This window comes from Drosophila simulans, chromosome 3L (assembly GCF_016746395.2).
Source record: "Drosophila simulans strain w501 chromosome 3L, Prin_Dsim_3.1, whole genome shotgun sequence".
NCBI lineage: Eukaryota > Metazoa > Arthropoda > Insecta > Diptera > Drosophilidae > Drosophila > Drosophila simulans.
In genome coordinates, this window is record NC_052522.2 from 4,996,377 (window position 1) to 5,018,452 (window position 22,076).

A 22,076-nucleotide genomic window follows, 5' to 3' on the forward strand; every position below is an offset into this window, starting at 1 on the left:
ATATATGGATATATATATAGAGATATGTACGACGGTATAGCCACACTTTTGGGCAAGGTAATGCGGCACAAGTTGAGTGGGTGGCTGGGTGGGTTAGTGGGTATTTCACCTGTCCGCCGCTCACGATGAGTGCCTCTCGAGGAGCTGAGGCAGCGAGCTCAGGGATGTGGCATTACTATATCTGGGAGGATGCACCGAGAAATAACTCCTAGATGCTTATACAAACTAATTCTTGTAATAAGTGAAACATTCTTGCTAGAAATTATAATATAAAATATACTAAAAATGCAGTAAGAACAAGATTATCCAATTGAAAATATAACAAACATTTTAGACTATGCGAACAAACAGAGTTATTTTAATGAAATTTTGGAGAAATACTCAGAGAATCACTAGATTTCTTAAGTATGTAAAAGAAAAGTTTGAAAACAGAAATTAATTTAAGACATATGTTTTAAAAATGAACACGTTAATCCACAGTGTGTGTGAGTGTGTATATCTGTTCCACTGACTGTTGCATCTTATCGTTTTTTATTTTCGCAAAACACACACATACACACACTTCCAGACGGGGGGACATACACATACTTAACTCGACGTTTTCACTCAACGAGCTTTTTACACAACAGGCAACAAAAGTGTAGAAGTGCAACACCAACAACAATGCATTCCCCCTGCTTCCACTACGCAAAAGTTGGGCCAACATCAGAATGGAATGTGGTTCATTTGGGCCATAGCCGTAGCCATAGTCATAGCCGCTCGTTCTGGGAGCGAGAGTAGCGAAATAAATAGTATATTTTACCCGAGTGCCACTCATGAAAATTGCAAAAAAACAACAAGTGCAGGCCGGGTCGAGTCCTGTGTGGGTCCTTCGTCTCAGCATGCATGTGTACACTGGGAGAAATCACTTCTTACGCATTTACAACCTTGTAATTGCAACTATCTGACGCAGGATTTTGTAAGAATTAAAAGTAAATTCTTAAATAAATCATAAATTAACAGATATACCCAAAATAATAAAAAACATAAATACTTCAAAAAACATATATCTCTTTCGAGATCGTTTTCTCAGTGTACTTCCTGTGCCTACTGCTCCGGAGTGGCAGCCAAATATGAATTGGTAGTTGGCCGACCCGACTTGGCCTGCACTGACTCTTGCAGCATAATAACAAGAAGTTATTGTGCCTCTGTCCACATGCAACTGCAGCAGCAGTGCAACAAAGCCGTCCACTCTGGGCACCAAGCCCTTCGACCCTCCGACCCCCGACCCCCCGATCCCTCGGCCTTTGTTTTCGGCGCAATTGTAGGGATTTCAGGTGGCCCCCAGTGAGCGGGAAACGGAGAAATATGAAGCCTAATTACGGCTCATGTTTAGCTGTTCCTCCATTCAATTAAATGGAATGCACGTGCCCCAAACCAGAAAACCAAACTCGACTCGGTACGAGAGGCCAGCACAAAAAATGCAATAATCATGCCGCACAATGTATGTATGCTCTGGGAGCATTTCATAAATTGCCCGGACTGTACTAGTCTGACGCATTCGGGGTGCCATGGGAGTCGCAAATACTGCTGCTCTCGCAAATGTTTAATTAAAAATTAAAGCAACTACTCCTATTTGCCCGCCGATGTTTGCCTTTGAGCAGAAAACAAAATGCAATTCGTTTTAGTTCCGCTCGTGAACTTTTGTTACTGCAGTGGTTAGTTATACAATAGCCATTTGTTATTTTACCCATGTAAGCATTTGACAGCGGCATGTTTTTCACGGGATATTGCAAGGTTTGTTAAATACTCTAACTGAGTTAGGGTAACAAACATATTCGGTGTACAGAAAATTATAAAAAATCTTAATGGGAAAAGTTTAAAAAGTCCGATCATGTGATGGTAAGTGCATTTTTGGCCTTGCTTTATTTATATCAGCAGCTAAGTACTTGGCTCGCTGGAGATGAGGAAAAATTGCATTCGCCATTTAGGAGGTGAGGGTATAATGAAAAGTGTCAAGGCCCTCGCTGGCAGCCACTTAGCAGCCAATAAATTGTAATTCGACACGAGCTGTTTGCCGACACATGCAGCAGGCAGTGGCAAGGCTGAATGCAGGCGACATTTCGCTCACTCCTTTTCCTTGTGAAATGGAAAATTAATTTTGAAACGATTTCGTTTGTCGACGGCTTCAACTGGCTTTTCTTGGAGCTGCCAGCGAAGTGTCGCTCCGCCCGCCTCTCCCACTCTTTATATTACTTTCATTTATTTTGTTTTATTCGCCGAACGGATCGCAATGTGGCTGCCACGCCCGCGCTGCCAGCATACAAGTGGCAAATAAATTCATTAGTGGCACAAATTAGTTGGATGCAGTCGAGCGGGTCGGGTGGCCGGGTCAGCAGCGAGAGAGAGAGCCAGATCGAGTCAAGGCAGCACTGCAGCCAGGGCAAAAGGACACAAAAGTGCTTTCAATTTCAATTAAATTTGCCACTTGCACCCACTAGTCCCTCTGCACTTTCCCTGCATCCTGCATTGTGAATCCTGCATCCTGCAAAGGCAAGTGCAACTTGCAGAGGGTGTCGCTGGAAAATGGGAAATGGGATTGCGATTGTGCGCCTGCTGACTCAGGGGCACATTTAAAGCTCGTTTAAGCGCTCGTTTCGCCTCATCTGGCCTTATCCTGGCAGCCTGATTAAGTAATCAAAGCATTTGTCAGCTACTTAATCTATCGTCAGCCACTTGGCCACCGCTGCGTATGCGTAACTTGTTGGAACAATCGGATAAGAGAGCAGTCCAAAGGGTTAGCTTGAACTGTGATTGTAAGTGGAAAAAGAATGGAGAATGGCCAGTTTACGTAAATTAATTCCTTACGAATGAAAGAATGTGTGTAAAACAGTTAGGCCAATTTTGAACCTTACTAACATGTTAAATATACTTTAAAAAAGTGTGCAGGCTACAGAAATCATTTATTGATTGATTACAGATTTCTAAACTGTGTTTATTTAACTTACCTCGATTGTCCTGTACACTCAACATATATTAAACTCACCTTATCCGCCATTAAAACATACCTCGAAACGACATTTCCCATTAAAAGTAACTACCTAACAAATTGTGTCATATTTATTGGACAACCTGAAAGCCCCTAACAGTTTTGTTGGCAATCAGCGGCATCTAGCAGTCGAAAAGCGAAGGCAGTCAACAATCAACAGGGATATTACAAACATGTGTTTGTCGCCACAGTAACTCATGACCCCTGCCTCCTGCAAACATATAGCACACCCAGCGCCACCTCCACATTTGTCAATACCCACGCACACACACACATATTTGACTTGGCGCCCACTTCCGTCCTCCATTTTTGCCTGTGACCCCAAGCAAAACAAGCGAAAAACACCAAAAATGTTTTATATTTTCCGAAAAACCAGAAATATGTTGCAGATATGTGCCGGGTTGTATGTGTGAGTAGGGGTAGCGAATATGTGTGGGTGCTGGGGGCGTGGCAGTCACGTGCCTACCGCTGTTAAATGTACTTTAAAAATCACTTAACGCATTTAGCATTGATTTTCTAGCATGCCCGTTTTATCTCCTTACGCCATATTTATTTTTGCATATACTTTCATCAAGGATTAAGGCTGCACCCCACAGCATTTTCCCATTTCCCGGCCATTTTCATTTTCCCCATACGGCAGAAGAGAGAATACTTGAGCAGAAAAACCATTAGAAAACTGATATTAAATTCAATTCAATTTGGCGGAATTTTGCCATTTTTTGTTTTTATGTATAGCAAAATGAAATTTCAAATTTTAATGAGCAATCAACAGAAAAGAAAAGCCGGAAAATAATAAACGTAAATGTTGCCCACGCAGGATGTGAGACTGAAAAACAAAGCAAATAAAGCCCCAAATGCTTAAAGTAAATTCAAATTTAATTAGGATTTTTTTCGTATCGTTTTGGGTTTTTGAGGAAAAAAGCGGCACCACGCCCCAGTGGACTAAATGTAAATGAAAATTGACGCAAGGCAAGTTTATTAAAATGCGATTTGCATAAGCACGAGGTGTGCGGATCAGGGTGGTGGGGAAATGGGGATCTAAGAGTAAGGCCACTGAATTTTAAGGTGACTCGGCATGAAAAGTGGCAGATGAGGCAATGAAAATGTCGGAAAAGTCAACTGTCCGCATTAATTTTGTGCCATTTCGGTCCCCATTTTGCAGTTCACTCTGCACACGCACATTCGAAAGTCAATTAAAAGTGGCCCAAAGTACTATGGAATTTGTCTATCTCAACAGGTGACAGCCAAGGAGGCCAGCTAGGTCATCAGCTAGGTAGGCCAGCTAGGTCATCAAGTTGGACAGCTGAATTTTAATTGGATATACAAAATATTCGTAAAAGTGTGATTCTTTTGTATTATTTATAAATATGAATATTTTTCAGATAGTGTCATATGAAGTCAAAATAAATAAAGCAAAAAGAATAGTAGTGTGTTCATAGAATCCGCATATCGCACATAGCTTTCAATCTAAACTTGGCATATTTGGTTTTCTTTTTAATTTCCTTGTTGGCGAATAAATTACCCAAGTTTTGCATCTAATTTGCTGCAGAAGTCCCGGCCAATAAGACTTAAGTCCTCGACGACAACAGACAATGGAAAATTAATATTGCACGGGCAGTGGGAGTGCCTTGCCTGCAAATCAGACTCGCAGAGAGAGCTGCTTGCCACAAAGCGCATCAACTCAATTCATGTCAATTTTCCCTTTCACCGCCGACAGCCAGGTATTATGTCCTTTGTGCCCGGGGGAAAATAGGAGGTCGATAAAAAAGCACACGTGCGGCTTTGGAACTATAGAACTATGTGCCACATGGTCGGTGTGCGGTGGCAGCTGCAATCAATGCAGTTTTTTTCTATATTTTTTAATTGCTTAGCAAAGGAAGCGCGTCGGAACAATTGGAGCGGATGGTCAGGGCTTCCTTTGCCAGCTGCATCCGCTATCGGTTCCGAACTGAATTGAAAAGCGACCAAAGACGCCGTAATTGACGTTGATCCACCTTACAATGAACCACTCTCAACCGTTCAGCAAAGGAGGGGGCTTAAAACGCAATTCTCAAATTGAAAATTGTTGTCATCGTAAATTGGGAATAATTATTTTTAATTGTGTGCCACATGTGGTAAGCGAATTGCATGTGAAATGAAAGTTTTGGACCGTCACATCAAGCATACGCCGCGTTGCATACATCAAGTATACAAGTATGCGCGGCATGCGAGTGCATAAAAAACGCATTAAGCAAACAACATTTAAATTAACTTAAATGCCTTAATATAGAGCCTGGCCAAATACATTTGACATATTTACTTAATCGCATTTCGCCGAACGAGTATGAGTTTCAAACGTTACTTTGCCAACAACTCCGGTAATCCAATAAAAGAAATTTATTTGATGTTCGCATTACAAACTAATTACATCCACCAGAGTGGGTCGTGCTGTTTTAATTAATATTTGTCATTGCATTTTTACCGTCCCTGCATTTTTGCCAATGCATATGCATATCTGTCCGGATGTTCGGATATACTTATGCAGGAAATGTATATGAGTTTGCTTAGATAAATATTTGTTTGTAAACATGCTGAATTAATTGGAATTGTTTTGAGTTACATGGGATTTTAGGTTATTTGATAGGCCAAAGCAAACAGAGCCAAATCCCCGATCCCCACATGCCGCACGCAGTCATCAAACGAAATTAATTTCAGAGTGAAAAAAAAAATTGTATTCGAATCCATTCTCTTTCCATAATTGCCATTCGATATGCGAGAGATCAAATTTAAATTCAAATTAATGTTTCTCTGTGCACTGCAGCCTTGATAACTTGCAGCTGCGAAATTGCCTGATTTGCATATTGCCAAGAAACATATCCCAAAGATATTCGACGTTGAGCTGCTCAAACTAATAATTTCTGTTAATAATTCAAGTGGCATTTTGAGAACTTTGTTACGGACCTGTCACCACTCATTAACGATAAATCCAAGATTGAGTCTGAATTTGCCACCCGCCCAAATTCACTCGACATCATTTCAACATTGTTTGCCCAAATACAATTTTTGTGCAAATGGCATTGGTAAAAAGGACATTTGTTAGCTCAATTTGCAATGTTTCCAGCTTCCGTTTGAAATTTCGCAAATATTTGACAATGCAGTGCGCAAATTGCCTTGGGTATTCCACAGCAAAATGTATTGGCGAAAGTGTAATGGGCGAGAGGGAAATTTATATTGAACGCAATTTGTTTATTCTGATGAAAAGGGTGCGGGAATCGATTTTGGCATTAAACAAGGGTTTTCCCCAGCGAACGAGAGTTTTCACCTTTAAAGTGGTCATTCGATGTCTTTACATTACGATTTACACAACTCATTTACAAATGTTACTCTTAATATAAATACTTTCCAACTTTTATTGTTAAACAGCTACCACAAATTAAATAAATGTTAAGTTTAAGCCAATTTACTACAAATAATTATGTTTTCTAAAGATTTTTAAGCATTTTTCAAAGTAGTTTGATATCACTGCAAATATTCTCTAACTTTCTTAAAGCGTAACTTAAATACTTCACTTAAGCTAATGCTCTTTTTAAACAGGCACTTTATTTATTTGCCACCTAATGTAGAATTGCCACAAACTTTAAACTAATTTAACCCCACTCGCAGGTGAACTTTACACTTTGAACAACTCGAACTCGATCAGTGTCACTTACCCAAACAAACTTTCCACGTTTCAGTTCGCTTCAGAGTGCAAATTAGTTTTCTTTGGCGGCTAATTTTTTTTATCGGTCTGCTTCGGACACGTTCTAAACTCGTTGCCGGCTCAATAAATTAACCGAAAATCCTGTGGCAATGGGTTTTTGTAGTTCTACGTCCTTTATATATAGTTATATATATATTTGCTATCCCACACAGACAATCAGGAAGCGCGGCAGAGTATTAAAAACTCATTAGGACGAGGACGCTGGAGACTATGCTATCTATGTGTTTTTTTTTTAATTTATGCAAATATCGACCGCACACATGCACTCAGGATGGGGACTTGGATCTGGCGCAAAAGTCTGCGGGAAGTGTTCGTCCGTTGCTCGGGTTTTTTTTTATTCCGGTAACTTGGCGAAAGTAAATCGAATGTCAACCGCACACATGCAAGGCGAACACTTAATCAAAGGCACACACACTCGCCGAAAAAACACACAGAGAGGTCCTGCTGCGGGGGAGGTCCTGCCAGGGAGGTCCTGCTGGCTGTCAGAAACACGTGCGATACGTGACCTAGGCCAAGCGTTAAATTCACGCGCCAATCTACACGACTTTACTGTGCTGCTGTACTGCCTGGATTTTCTTCATCGGAAAAATCGGAACTCGGAATCGTTCTCGAAATCGTACATCTATATCTCAACCACATACACATACACGTGTCGACCAAATCCGCTTAGGACAAACTGACGACTGATTCTGCAAGTTGGCCAAGCCAAAAACTTCGCATTGGCGGCGACTTGCTTCGTTCGTTTGTGCCATCCTCATCATCCGTCGGCTGGCAACATCGGCTATGGATGCCACCTATATAAATCCGCAGGCCCAGAGCAAGCTGCTCCGCAATTCGCGACCTGCCACACCATGAAAGAGAGTGCCTTAAGAGAATCCGTTCCACTTGCCACTCGTTTCAACGTCGGGGAAAGCGCAACTAGTTTGCCACACTGGAACGGAAAAGCTAAAATGTGTGGCATTGGAAGCGCTTCAGTTTTCCTCGTCTCGGTACCGCCTCACGGCCTCTCCCACTTGAACTCCCATAAGTAAATACCGGCGGCCGTTCGTTTTGTTTGCCCAATTAAATGCCACATATGTCATAGGCATAATCTCCCTACCCCAGCAAAAATCCGCGAACTGCGAACCCCTTTCAGCAGCTTTTTTAATTAATCATTAATAAGAGCCACGCTCGGCTGGCGACCAAAGCAGATAAAAGCGGTCCCTGCCCCTCGGCCCCGCGCAGAATCCAAAACTGCAGTTGCACTCCCCATCCATGCTCTTTGATATGTCCGCTTTCCGAGGAGCCAGCAATTAGGAACAACGGCCAAACAGACCCCAAATGGCGCCCGTCCCCAAGCCAGGCTCCATTGCAACACAGGGAGGAATAAATGACTTCAATCTATAAACAATACATTATTTAAATATTAATTAACATAAAAAAAGAGTAACAGTTCTTAAAATAACTGTGTGGAAAACTAGTTAATGCACTTCAAAATGAATCCTTACCTTTATTAGTTAGACTTGCCAAAAAGAGGAATAATAATATATTATGGTTAATATTTTTTAAAATTATTTTTCTTGATAATTTGCTATAATTTCTCGCAGTGCAGATGTCAGTCCCAGTTCAATTCGCAGATGCGGCAGCAAAACAGAACCAGATCACGTTCTGTGTCCCAATGGGTCACGGGAAAGACGTTGACGCGTCGCCAGTGAAATTGCGAAGAAATCTAAAAATAAATAGGGGAGAAAATCATTAGCTGGCCAAGAAATGCCCTGATTTAAAACAATATAAAGTGCATTGCATCATAATGAAAAAAATTGTCGTTTTAAAGGATGGTTTCCGGTTCATATTTTTATTTGTTTATCATAAGTATGTTCTTGTTTGTTATGCTAAATCACATAGGTTATGGGAATATTTCGCAATCATAAGCTCACTGTAGTTATATCAAATATTCTGCATAGTTTCACCCCTCACAGGGTATCGCTAATGGGACATCTGGCATATCTGGTGGCAGCCAAGCTCCTAATGCAGGGAAATGCAAACCAGACGCCGCACAAACAACCACAACATTCGGCCACTTGGATGACGCCTCGCTGTGGAATCGATCGTAGGCAGGGCTGTGGCACTGACTCCTCAACTCCCTGGTTCCCCAGCTCCCCCAGCTCACCGAGCTCCCCGATCCGGCAATTGACCCGCGGGTCTGGGCTTCCGCCTGCTCCTCAACTGCTTCCATATGCTCCATGTGCCTGGCGATGTGCGGTTGTAAATACAATTTACTCCACTCGGTCGCACACATTCCGATGGCGCATAATTTTATTGGCTTGCCTGCGATGCGCTGGGATGCGTTCCCTTGACTTCGATGACAGCAAACAGAATCAACAGTCCCTAGGTGGCACTGGCACCCTCTACGGTGTTCGGTCTACGGTCTATAGTCTATAGTCCTCGTGCCCTCCTGCTGTTCCCGCTGCCCTGCCCTCCACATTCTAATGAGATATGGCCCCGGAGTCACTATGCATTTTTCTAGGCCCAACATTTGCAAACAGCAAACGGATGGGCAACCATCTGCCAACACCAACGCCATGGGCTTTATCCATGTGATGCCCCTTGTGCCTGCACTGAAAAAATCTGGGTAAGCATTTAATAGATATGTAGAAAAAAGTGTGCTTCCAAAGTAACACATATAATGTGTGAAAACGAACAACTTTTTTTCTGAAATGACGAACATAAGACAATGACACTTGAAACACACGATGCAAGTAAATACTACCCTTCTTTTTCCATAGGAAATCAAATAAGTTATGTAATTGTTTTTTTCCAGTGCGTAGGCACTCATGTTTTGCATATGAAATCGCGCACATATCATCAGGGACACGGCGACAGCGAACTCTGACTCTCGTTTTGACTCTCGATCCCCGGCCGCTTCCAGAAATGCTAATTAGGCGTAATTCGCATAAAATTCGCAAACATTTGCTGTCACTGGAGTCCGGGACTCGGGAATCGGGATTCGCTTGGCGGCAGTCAGCTTTTGATTTACGAGTTCCAGGGCTCCGGGATGCCAATCTGGCCTATCAACGGCTCATCAACGGCCGCCCGCCAGTCGGAGGATCTGCTCCAATCAGCGGTCCATCCGTCATCAGCTCCCTGCTTAATTACTAAGTGTATGTGTAAGCCGATATGATTCAGTTTATTACGGTTTTCGGTGCAGGTCAGAGTCCACAGTTCGCAGTGATTAAAGTGGAAAGTTGCATTAAATGGGCATTGCAGTCCGGAGTATCAACTATACCTTATTTACGTCTTTTTTTCTATATATATTTATTACCAACTATATTTTATCAATGATTATCAACGAACAACCTTTTGATTTTTGGAATGCCATTTAATAGTACCATTTAATATTATCCTGATTTTTCTGAGATTACACAATGATTTCTTCAACAAACCCCCCTTTATTATTAACCATTGAAACCATAAAACCAAAGACCACGATTAAATAAATTCCGTTTCTCTGCCTCTCCTTCGGTTAACTTATCCAAATTGAATATCGCGGCAGCCAGATTGAAATTGATAAAACCATTTGCAGTTGTTTGTGTTAATTAAACGGTTAAGTTGTTCGGCGGAACTTGGGCGACGGCACTTCTCAATTCAAATCGAGTTTGGCATAGTTTCCAGCAACGAAGTTTGGCACTATTCACTTAACGCAAGTACTCAGCATTCCAGGACGAACAAAGGGGCGAGAAATGGGCCACCATTGTCAGCTGCCTTGGCCGAAAAGCGCGTCCATTTGCCGCCGCGTCCTGCTAAAAAGGATTTCAATGTCACACCGCAGCTGTTCGACGGCTCCTGGATGGTCGGTCCATTAACCTACGGGCGCATCAAGTTTACCGTGGCGACCACAAAAGCGGCGAAAATGAAAATTCATGAAAGTTTATCACAGCGAAAAACCGGAGATGAAGCTCGATGGATATGAAAACCCGGAGCAGAAGCCAAAGCCGGAGCCAGGACCAAAGCCATTCGCTCCACTTTTGTGGTCAATTAACGGCCCTCGCCCAGCCTGGAGTTTGTTTTTATGTAATGAATTTAAATGACCCACTGCGCCGGCTCATCAAGTGCTTTGCAAAGTGTTTTCCAAAAGGACGCGGAAGGACATTCGGGTACTTCGGAGGGGCATCCCAGTGAGATTCGGACGCCCTGCCTCAAGAGCAGACATCCTAAGCTCTTGCCGTGAAAGCACCTGTCGCCGAAAAATTTCCAACAATTTAGCTAATGACTTCTAGGCGGCAATAGTCAGTGCTGCCAACACCTAGATAAGCTTATCTTATATAGCTAAAATTGGGAATCTTTTAAAATTGTAGTGTTCATCTATATACATCTATCTATAATCAACTATATGTACTTATACCATTTTAAATCCCGTATAAAACCCTCACAAGAATGTATCAAGTACAGATTTATGGGCATACTTTTGACACATTTTTATGCATATGATTTTAAATAAATATATTAATTTCTTCCCAAGCTAACAAATAACTTGGTATAAGATGGTAAATAGCTGAACTTGACCAGAAATTAGCTGAGCTCACACCACAGTCGGTGAGGTGGAGCTGTGGGTAAATACCAAATTAATTATATTCCATGCAGAGAAATTAATCAAGCGTAGCGTTGGCCCAACCAAAACCCACTACACGCTCCCAATGAACTCTATTTAACCCTAAAAACAAGCCACGCCCCCAACCGCTGTCCACCGCCCATCGCTCAGGTGTGAGCGAGAATTGTGCCCAGCTTGCGGCCATTTCATTAATCACACTCAACACTTAGCAGGAGTCTGGGACAGGACTTGAAATTTCGTCCTAGGTTCAGTTTTGGTTTTGGGGAGGGGCACAAAATGAGGCCCTCCTGTGGCCAATGTCAAATGGTCTTTGGGGCCTGTCTGGGCCAACTCCGCATATTTATTATTTGTGCATATTCGATTAAGGTTGAGGACTGCAGCGAAATATTGCTTCTTTTACAAACTACTACCATTACCTATTAGTTCATGCTACTATTTTAATATAAATTTAGATTTTCTAAAGTTATGCAAATGTAAAGGAAAGCTCATTTAAATTTCAGTTTTTAGGGTTTTTCTAAAGTGAATACTACTTACTGTGCCATGATATCTAAATTTATGATTAGATTGAAAAATTTTGATTTTGCGGTGTGCGTCTCTGCTTAACGTTCTCTGTTAAGGAAGATGTCTCCGCTTTTAGTACGCTGTTAGGAAAGGTTAACATCTCTTTGGGTAGCTGTCACCGCTTTAGTTCACTGTAAAAATGTTTTTCAAGTGTGATAACCATTACACAAATAATATAAATCAATTTGGCATGAACTACAATACTATATTGTAACTAAACAATAAAGCTTCTTTCTATGGAAACTATCCACATAACTTAAATTACATAAAATGCATGGCATCTATGGTACTTTTAAATGGAAAAACAAAAATATTAAGAAAATCTTTTGTTGATCCACAATATTATTGAATGCAAAGGTATTTTCTTTTAAAATAAACAAATCAATTTTTAAACAAAAGGTAACTGCAGAGCTGGCACTTCCCCTTTTGACTTCCGGTTCTTCTCACACACCCTGATTCACAGTTATGAAAAACGATTTGAAGCTGCCTCAAAGGTCAGAGGGTCAACAGGAATCAGATTCAATTGCACTTTGCCATAAATGCCATAAATATTTCAGCTTTCATTCTGTCTGCCGCTCCGACTTCTATTGACACCTTCACCTTCGTCATATTAATTTTGCACAATTCTAAAGAAATTTCCATCTCCGGCTGGCCTTTTCCTTCCCCCGAGTTGTTTATGAAAAATGCAGTATTTTGATAAACAAATAAACACATGAATATTAAATAGATGAAAAGCATTTTATTTGATCTGCAAGCAAAGTCAATGGTAAGAAGTATGAAATTGAATATTCGAAAAAGAAAAGGGAAAATTGTGCGCAACGAGGAAACTTTTGACAGGATAATTGTAATGAGCAAGAAACTTTGGCCTAGTCGGAAATATTGTGGTCCTTGCTGACTCTGTTTCTTTCCACGGACTGTCGTTAAAGTTAAATGGTCTGTATGATTGCCCCAAAGAGAAAGGGGCGGATGGGGTGACCACTTCGCTCCAAGGTCGTAATGAAGGCAGACAAACCCAATCAGGCAGCATCGCTTACAGATTGCATTTCCCCTGGATGATTTCCTTCTTATTTTTGTTCCTTGGCTTCTCAATCTTTTGCCATGCTGTATTTCCCAAGAGTTCCCTTTGACATAACGTAAAGGGGAGCAGTGAAATGGAATTACAAATTAATAAGTTCATGGAGTACTGAAAAAGTGTTAGAGAAAAACTACGGAAAAGGTAGGCAGATATTTCAGTATCTTTCAGTATGAATGGTATTCAGGTTATATTCTCCCATTTCAGCACAAATCAGCGTTCTATTATTTTGGAATTACCAGTGACAAATCGAAAAAAGACATAAATTCTAATGAAAATCTCATTGAACTATTAACTCTGACCCATTCTCTGGCGATAAATCAACCGAATAAAAAAGCGCAAAATATGTGAAATATGTGCAAATGTCAGCTTTTCAATCCGAATCAATAAACTTTGAATGACACGCAGAGAACCGAGAAAGGGAATGGGATCGCCCAGTTAGAAGCGAGGATACATTGTTCCACAATTGAAATGCACTCGAAATTTTCCCCCTATCCCCACATCTTTCGCTCGGTGTCACATTTTCCATGATTTTGCTGACAGAAGTTTGTTTGTTGCCTGTTGACATATGGTGGGGAAATTGGGTGGCAAATCAAGGGAAAATGTGGTGCTCTGGGGTCCAAAGAGGTGATTGCCGTTTAAATTACGAAATCATGCATGCGGCTGAATAAGGGAACAGCAGGGCGATGGAGGCAGGAAACTGCTGGGTTTTGAAATTATAGTGCATTTGTGTTTTGTAATTAGACCCCAAATACCTATCGATGGCGCCGGATAAGAGGGATTGTGTGTGTGTGTGTGCGTTTGCCAGGGTTTTTCAACGTGTGTGAGAAGTGGCCTAATGAGGCAACACTTTTGGTTCGTTGTAGCACCGGAACCCTCGTAAAAAATCAGGGGGAGCCCCACTGTCGGCACATACAAATCTGTAAAACGATCAGCATACAGCTCACAGCGTGAAACATAATCGCAATAAGTGAATGCACTTGGTGGTTTTGGTTTTGGGGCTTTGAAAAAGTATTGAATTGCGTACTGAATTTGTGTAGAGGGGCACTTTATATATATTGGATTTAACTTGTATCCCTTAACTGGCATATTTACATAGAGCTACATTTATTTTTAAAGGCAAGATAATTCTGACTATAAAACATATTAAACATAGAAGTTTCTGACTCTATAAAGAATATATATTCTTGAATATTATCTCTGTCCCAATGAGTAACAGTTCCACTAGCTGATAGTCTAGTTCACTAACACAAAAACGCACTTTTATCGCACTTTTTTCAAATGTCCTTTTTGACTCATACAATCCCGCCCTCAATCAGTCTCAAAAACTATGCACGTTTTGTGTTTTGTGTTTTGTCACTTGTACCATCGATATCCTGGAAATCCTGGCCAACAAATTGACATTTGTGCTGACACATTGAGGACGCTTTTCCCAGCTCTTTACAACTTCTATTGATTTGCCCAAGATTTGCAATCGCAGTCAAAGTCTCCAGTGTTGTCCTTCTGGCGAACAGAGAAAAAAAGGGAAATTTCAGCCAAGTGGCCCAAGCAGCACACACAGATATATATACATATAGACGTATATCCAGATGAATTGGCAACTGCGATGATGATGCGTCAATGCATGCAAATTTGTTAGCCACAAATAAGTTGGGCCCAAAGTGGTTTTCGGGCTTTGCACACACAATATTTTGTTGCTCTTCCTGTTGAAAATTGTGGCTTCTGTTGCTTTCGTTTTTGTTGCTCCCATTGTTGTTGTTATTTCTGTTGTTGTGGCGGCTGTCAATGGCAGTGATTTACATAATATGGCCAACTCGATGCAACAATTTCCTGTGTGCTGGCACCCCAAATATTTACCATCGTTTGTTTGCCTGTTTGGCCTCTGCTCTCGGCTCATACATATGTGAACTACTTCTTTTTGTGCTTCTTTTTTTCTGTTTAGTCCTGTCAAAAGTTATTAGTCAGCAGGTGAAAAATCAATTCGTTGGGCTTTCGGTCAAACAAACATTTCATTATATTCGTCTCTGGCCAAACAGCTAAACCAACACGTTTTGTCATCTGCCAAATGCAAAATTCATTGAGAGACTATACAAAATTTGCGGCTCTTGATTTTGCCCTGATGTCCTGCCAATTGGCCTAAACAATTGTTAATAGAATTTTTCTCCTGTGTGCTCGTGTGCGTAAATTGATTTGGCTTAGCCAACATACGAACGCACATATCACATGCTTGTCTCAATTTTTGATTGCTTTGTGGTAAATCGAATGAAATGTCCGACCACTTGGCGTCTAAATTAACTTAAACAAGTCAATAAATTTAATTAACTAATTAATTTACCAGCTGCAATGGGAACTTCCTTCAAAGGGGCTTGGGTCCGACTTGACCGACATAATTTCTTAGCCGACATTTCTGCAACTGGGCGCTCCCCGGTTGCTCTGAAATTTGTTGCGTACGCATAGGCACTGCCCACAAATTTGATGACATGTGTCCGCCACCGCCACCACCCCCTCTCACACTCCCATCCTTTTTGGCCAAGTTGCTGGGTTGTCAGACGAAATCATAGACAATTTTATGCATGTCCCATGTTGAACCACAGCAGGCGAGAACCATGAATAGTCCGAATTGACAAGTGTTTAAGGGGCCACACAAAGGCAGGACATGAAGGGAGCTTGCTGGCTCGGGGGTCCTTTCCCATTCAGGATGTGGTCCAAGGGTCTATAGTTGATTCGGTTGTGGTCATATGTCTGGCCTACACTTCATGTGATGGACGAGAATTCTCCTCTAATTTCCCCTCATGATTTTGTTTACATATGTAAATATGGAAACGCTTTTGGAGTGTTCGGCTAGCTATAGCTGCTAAATTATTCAAAATTGAATAATTTCGAAAAGTTGAATGACTAACTAGTTTTCAAATTCAAATAGTAGTATTTATATGAATACTGGAAAGAAACAAAGGAATATGAAATATTTTTGATTATTAAAAGTCAGTTAGATACATACAATACATAAAAGTAATGATGTGATAATATGTTCAACCCTTAGCCAAATAATTCCTATATTAACTGCACTGCAGTCTCCATTTGAAACCATAAATACATTATCATTTGCGTAACCCCAAAATAAAGTCTGCTTAATAGCAACTTAATCAGTGCTAATGTCTTGACTGGAATATCGCTCAGCCTACATACATCTATGATTGGTAAATATGATGCCAGAGTAGGGTTGCCCACTGATGGCCAGCAGAAGTAATCTAACAATTTTAGCAGCCAGGAGTGGGATACCAGACCAATGCAGCTGTGGAAAATCCATTCCCGCAAGCAATGCACTGCAGGCTCTATTAGGCCTAATCGCAGCTAATTTAGCTACCACAAACCGGCGCACAAACACACAGATACTCAGCCGAATGCACACAGGGAATAGCTTATGGATCTGGGGATCGGAAAAGCAGGCGGCCAGCCCCAAAACTGCTGGCTGCTGGTGACTGGTAACTGGAAACTGCCAGCGGAACAGATGCAATCATAAAATCTGTTCGGAGCACAGCCAACTAACTCAGCCATTATCCCCATGGGTAGTTGCCGGGCGGAAGGATGGGGGCAGTCGGGTTCGAGGTGGCCGAGAAATCCCTGCTCATGACAAATGTTGCCACTGTCGACTCAAGGACAACCAGTTTGAGTCGCCAGTGAACAAGGTCTTCGGTTTCCGTTCGAAAAGAAGTGACCCAGTAAATCTGATAATGTATTAGGCCAATAAATTGCTGTGGAGTTTTACATTTATAGCATTAAATAACTTTCGAGTCTTGCTAAATAATAAAATGAAGAATAATTTTTAAATAGAATGTTAATAGATTTTTATATATATATTAAAATTTTTTATAAATATATTGCACTTATTTAATTATTTGATTAATAAAGATGTTAATATTTACTTTATCATATAAAAGTAACTCCCAAGGCTCACAATAATTAATTAATTTCGAAATCGAACTCTTTATTTCAATCCATGAATTAAGGCCTAGTTAATTAACCAGTCCGATATCACCCATTCTAATCGGAATGCTGGGCGAGGAATCCACAAGCAGCAGTACCAGGAATCCCCCAAAGGGGGATACATGTTGAAACGAAGACCCCGACCTAGTCATGCCGTTATAAAGTCCGGTCATAAATGCACTGTTATTCTGTGGCAAGAACGTTGGAGAAGTGCGGGGAGGGGGGACTTCAAAGTGGGCGGGCTGCCACTCACGCCTCCCGATTTCTGCAGTGGTCGTCGCTTTTGGACATGCGTAATTAGGTTTGTTGTTGCCACTAAATATGCGTGTCAAGTTTTCAAAGGGGCAGGATTCGGGGGCGTCGGAGTTGGTCTTCAGATACAGGGACTATTCCTTCGTCCGAGTGTTTTGGACCGGCACCAATTGTTAATGTCCTTCGAGTGCAGGTAACTCAGTGGGCGGCTCCGTGTGCTCTGCGACATTTGATGCCTACGTAAATCAGAATGAAACCTCATTTCCGTTGCAGGCATTTCACACCCAACACTGGCTAATTTCGGGTTTTGTTTTAATAATCATCAACTGTCATCAGTGCTGGAAATGGGAGCCCGTTATTCTGGGATGTGAGCTGCTAAGCTTGTGGATATTGTGGACCGAAAAGTAAGTAAAATTTTGTAGTGGGGAGACATTAAAACATACTCTTTTAACTCATTATAATAAATATGTAATTGTACAAAAAACATATGATGAAATAATTTGAACTCCAAAGGGATATGCGTTCCATAAAAATCTTTCTGTAATTGGGAATTCTTTTTCAAAAGGTACAGCTGGAAAATTACTTTTCCTCTACGCACTTTGGCTTTGGGCCACCTTGTTGGACTGACATTGTGTTTTGGCTGGAATCGCAGGAGCCTATAGACGGCTCACACACTAGCACTGACAAACTGGCACACCAGCACACGCACACACGCATGGCCAACTGTAGTCGACTGTACTTGTTGCTTTTAATTCAAAAGGCGGCGCCTGAAAGTATGCAGCATGAATTTCGCAAATGGCTCAAGTTGAAGCGCTGCTCCTGCAAATGCATTTTCAATTAAAAGAGGTCGGGCGGAGGGGAAGGGCCATGGATGCAGTTTGTCATTCCATTTGTTGCTTTTTTAATTGAATCCACTTTTGGGTAAAAAGCCGAGGGCGAAGTCCTGGAAAAATGCTCTTTTCTTCCAGTAAGAGCGTTCCACTTTCAATGCATTCCACTCTTATGGCGCAATGCATTCAGTTTACTCTTTCGCTCTCTTTTGGCCTTCGAACAGGGCTTTCAACCAGCTTTTAGCTGCATTGAATGAAACGCAGAGAGATTGAAAGTCCTGACCCTTGACAACATAAATTCTATTGTGTGTTTTTTCCAACGGGGTCCCCTTGTTTTTTCGGATGAAAAGGGAGGTCGGCAAAGACAGCCCGAAGAACATGGCACATCGAATTAGTTAATTGCATAAAGTACCCCTCACTGACTGATAGAGCAGACAGTTTGGCTGACAAAGTTGTCTGGCCGTAAACAATGCTGTCATTCCGGCAGCAGGGGGCTTAAGAGGAGGGGATTTGGAACTACTAACTCCAGTCTAAACTAAATGGCCACTCATTTTGTTTGTTTGCTGCTCACTTTGGCAACACGCCCATTTCCGGATAAATGAGTGCAAATTTATGTCCTCGCAGAGCTTCCGAGGGCTAAAAACGAACTGTGGATTGGGCTAAGGGCTCCGAATTACTGCTGACAACCATGATGCACCTAACTAAGAAGTAAACTTGTTATTGCCAAGCTAATCACTTGAATGCATTCGCATTCCATTAAAATTGCTGTAAGCTTTTGAAAACATTTCTCTGAATCACTGGCAGCTCAATTTGATAATCAATGAATTCTGCAATAATTTTCAAATTTATGTATGTTTTAAAAAACTCGTTTTTATTTCTTCAATTATTATGTTTTTCATACCTCTGCATTCACACGCCAATTCCCATAATTAACCACATCCTTTAATTAGTTTACTTTATTAGTTCAATCTCATTTAAAATCTTTTCGGAATTATATGTTGCAAAAATATTTATATTTCCTCCAGGCCATTTTTCCTTGCCTCGTTTTATTTTTTCAAATTAATATTGTAAACATGTAGGGCTCCTGGAGAAAAAACTGGAGATAGAAGAAGCAAACCAAACCAGTGGGAAAAAATTGTTGTTGACGGCAAGAATTTTCCACATTCATACACTGAACCGGCGAAGCATCAAAACAATTTGAAAAACTCGCACAAACAAGCGCCTGTGACAGGCAAAAATGGAAATGCAATAAAATGAATGGCGAAAAAATGTTAAAATTAACTCAAAATATAAGCAAACCATAATTTATATGTGGCATGACATGTGAAATTACTTAATGAAATTAATTTTTGCACTTCACACTGACGCACGTACATGGAAAAAGGGCAAAAGGGTAGGGGATTCGAATTCTGTCAGAGTTATATTCACAAAATTCCCTTAATTTATGCCATGTGAAAAGGCCGAGAGCCAAGCCAATTAGTGCAGGGATATTTCACAGTTGGTTTTAAAATGTGTACCATATACATTTTATCGTGGAACAGAAAAGTTAAAATAATAATTTTAAAAATATCGGATAATAATAAAACTCACATTAGATACTTAGAAAGAAGCAACAGAAAGTAAAATTTATTTATTAAGTGTATACGTATTATTGAATTATTTTCATGAAGTTAAAATATTATTTATTCGAATTAAAACATTTTATCAATGTACAATATGTGTTAATTTATTATAATAGTCAGCAGCCATACTGGACACAGATATGCTTTCAACAAACACGAAAATAAAGATTTTTATCTATTTATTTATGCTTAGGCTGACGGCCTTTTCTTTCAGTTTATAAAAGCAAATTAGTTTGTTCAGCTTGATTGCAGCAATTAAACTGTGATTGTTTGTCCAATTAGAAACAAAGTATTTTCAAATGAAAGTATGGACAAACAGTGCAATATTCCACATTTGACGTGCAACTTGAGTCGCCTCATAGTTCATCAAGTGGCTTCACATTTTGACTCCGTTGCTTAGCCATATAATTCACTTTGTTTTTGCGCCTCCTTCTCTCTACCAACTGTCATTTATAATTCTTTTTTATTTACAATATCCTAGCTGGCTACAAAAAATAAAACGCAAAACAAAACAAAGCGAAGCGAAGAATGGAAAAAACAATCTTTTCATAAAATCACGCAAACGCGGCGCTGAATAAGCTGGCAAACCTAAACAACAATGCAATTTTTACTGTTTGTCGCCTACTCACACACACGCACACTTCGCCCCCTCTCTTTCGCTTGCAATCAGCCTGTCTCTTTCGCACCCACCTACCGCCATCTCACTCACTCCAATGTGAGGCACTTGCATGTCACAATGCGGCAGACAAGAGCGGCAGCAAAACATTTAAATCAAAATGATAAAGTTGCATACTTGAGTAGAGTTATGCGAGTCCTGTGAAGGAAAAGCGGGTGGAAAACCAGAGGGGGCGAGGGAAAGGGGGGCATGGAACTGGGAAAGCGGCAAATAAATATGAAAACATTTTTTCCCATTGCGGTCTGCCATTCTAGTTGCAGTTGTTGTGTCCGTATGACGATGGCAACGAGCGTGCAAAATAATATGCCAGCAACAATGCACAGCTGAATCGCAGAAGCTCAGGCACGAGGGCGCTGGGAAAACTCCAGGAAAACAGCAGAAATAATAATGAAAGAACCCGAACCAGAACCAGAATCACAATCATACCAACCAACGACACCAGCAACAACATCACTTGTTTCAGCCATGTTAAGGCAGCAGCATGTAAAACGCATACTAACCCCCTTGCATTTTCCCACAGTTTCCCTTGCTCAGCCCCTCAGCCCCTCGCCGCTCTGCATTTGAAAAGAAACGGAAAAATAATTAGAGTAGTTGAATTTCACATAACTTTGTTAATGATATAAACATAAGGCTAATGGCTGATGAGGTCGGAAGTTCACCCTCTTTGAAATGCCAGACATTTAATACTTGATAGCAAAGCATCCAAAGGAGCAATGGAGCTGAAAATTGTTGCGAAATTAAGAAACACTCTCGGAATTTTCTAAACTGCAAACGTTCACGAAATGTGATATGCATTCCAGTGAAAGTTTTGCTTTCACCAAAGTGCTGAATACGTTTTCCCGGAAAAAGTTACTGTCACGCAAAATTCATAAAATTGCAGATCAGCTGCAGATGCGATATATTTTCTAGTTATATCATTTTATATAAAACAAACATAGATATACAATTTTAAAACAATTCGTGCAATGCCAATTGATGGAATGTAGGAAATAATTAAGTCCTGCGACCTCATCAAAAGGATTCTATCTCCAGGATCTTCTATGCGTCTGATATTTGCAAGCTCTTTTTCCATTTGCATTCATCTAGCATTTCAGTCGCTCGTCCCAAACAATGGAGACCGTTTCTAATGTATTCCAATCATTTTTTTCTGTTCGTTTTCGTGCTTTGCGGGAAATATTTTGTCTCCCCGTAGGATTTTTTTGCCATTTTGGTTAACATTGTTTTGGTGACAGTTGCACCCGCATCTCATTCGGTTTTTAGACCCCCCTTTTCAGTATTTTCCCCGTTCCGCCCACCACCCCTTTTACCCAAACGCCCCTGGTGACACACGGCAACATTTTGCCTTCTGTGCTGTGTCAGTAATTGTTGTTGCTGCCATTTGTTGCTGTTGTCGAGTTGTCATAGTTCTTGGCTGTTTGTTGTTCCTATTGTTGTCATAACTGTTTTTGTTTACGCTGCATATTTGTTTGTTATTTTTTTACTATTTTTTTCTTTTTTTTTTTTGAATGGTACAAGAGGTGCCCATTGTTATTGTTGCTGCAACATAAATTTAAACGTGACATTTAGACACTCGACTGGGGTCCTTCGTCCTGCCGCCCGACCCGTCTCCATTTCAGCGCTTCTCTCAAGTGCCACGCACTGAAAAAGAACTCGAAGAGTTGAATGCTTTTCCAGGGCAGAATTCGAGGGGGTTTTGCGGTGAGCGTACTTCATTCTTAACCTCT

The 22,076-nt window shown here is 40.9% G+C and overlaps 1 protein-coding gene and 1 long non-coding RNA gene across 2 annotated transcripts in view; both read right to left on the reverse strand.

Annotated features, from left to right (window-relative positions):
- LOC6736836 (connectin) overlaps positions 1-7,457 on the reverse strand; it is a 128,189-nt gene extending 120,732 nt beyond the window's left edge. The window contains exon 1 of the mRNA XM_016170173.3: positions 6,718-7,457. The gene's annotated coding sequence lies outside the window, so the exon portion shown is untranslated. The remainder of the gene's footprint in view (positions 1-6,717) is intronic.
- A 6,571-nt stretch (positions 7,458-14,028) lies between these two features.
- Positions 14,029-14,942, reverse strand: LOC123327188. The gene is made up of 3 exons (XR_006541746.1): positions 14,846-14,942; positions 14,560-14,767; positions 14,029-14,491 (listed from the first exon to the last, which is right to left on the reverse strand). It is a non-coding gene; the product is annotated as an uncharacterized LOC123327188 (long non-coding RNA).
- Between the last annotated feature and the right edge of the window lie 7,134 nt (positions 14,943-22,076).